We start from the raw sequence: 964 nt of genomic DNA, 5'->3' as shown, positions 1-964 counted from the left end.
CCTGCCTGCCCCGGCCCCCCCGCAGCGCAGCGCAGCGCAGCGCAGCGCAGCGGAGGGGTGCGCTGCCGCGGGGCTCGGCGGGCCCCCGGGCCGGGAAGAGTTAGCAGGCAGGGCCGGCCGGAGCCTCGCCGCCGCAGGAGGGGCTGGGAGGTGAGGGAGCAGCGGGAGCGCCGGGAGTGATCAATACCGTGCGCTCGAGCCGCGCACAAATCGCAGCTCAGAGCCATAAATCTCCCTCCCGTCACACACAGTGAGGATGAGAGGGAGCTTATCTCCCGGCTGCGGGCTGTGCCGCTGCCAGCCGCTCCTCCCACGCGCGCCCGGCTGCGCACCACCCTGCTTGGGGCCGCGCCAAGCCCCGCCGGGAGCTGCCGCCCTCCCGCTCCCCTGGCACCGGCCGGGGCATCGGCAAGGCACGGCGGGTGTCACCGGGGCCCTGCCCGGGCCCGCCGGGGGCTCAGCGCGCCTGCGGTGGGGAGCCTGCAGCTCCCGGGGTGCCGGCACAGCCGGACTGCGGCAGCAGGGACCGCGGCAGCCGGGCGGGAGCACGTGTCCGGGTTCAGCCAGGGGTCTCGCAGCCGGGGAGATGGGTTCGTTCCAGGCGAGACAGCCTGGCCTGGCTGAACCCACCTTGGCTCTCCGTCGGCTCCTGCCAGACACCGGGATGAATCATCCTGGGAAGATGAGTCACCTGCCTCGTCTCACCGACCCGGATCCACCCTGGCAGAGGGCTGGGCAGCAGCATCACCTCTGCTCTTCCTCGCTAACGTCTCAGCACAGCGCTTTGACRGTCACTGCTCTGGTTTTTGCAAGAGCAGAGCAGCGTGGGTGCAGCCCAAGGGCTGGGGAAGGGCCAGGCAGCACTGGGGGTTGGCAGGGTCCCCGAGAGCTGCCGGGTAGCTCTGTGTGCACCTACCCAAACTGGGGCTGCGAGAGTCCCCGGCCGGATGCTGGCTGACCCCTG

The sequence above is a fragment of the Apteryx rowi genome, unplaced genomic scaffold (genome assembly GCF_003343035.1).
Source record: "Apteryx rowi isolate R43461 unplaced genomic scaffold, aptRow1 scaffold_47, whole genome shotgun sequence".
NCBI classification, from domain to species: domain Eukaryota; kingdom Metazoa; phylum Chordata; class Aves; order Apterygiformes; family Apterygidae; genus Apteryx; species Apteryx rowi.
The sequence above is the reverse complement of the archived record's forward strand: the minus strand, read 5'-3'. Positions refer to the sequence as shown.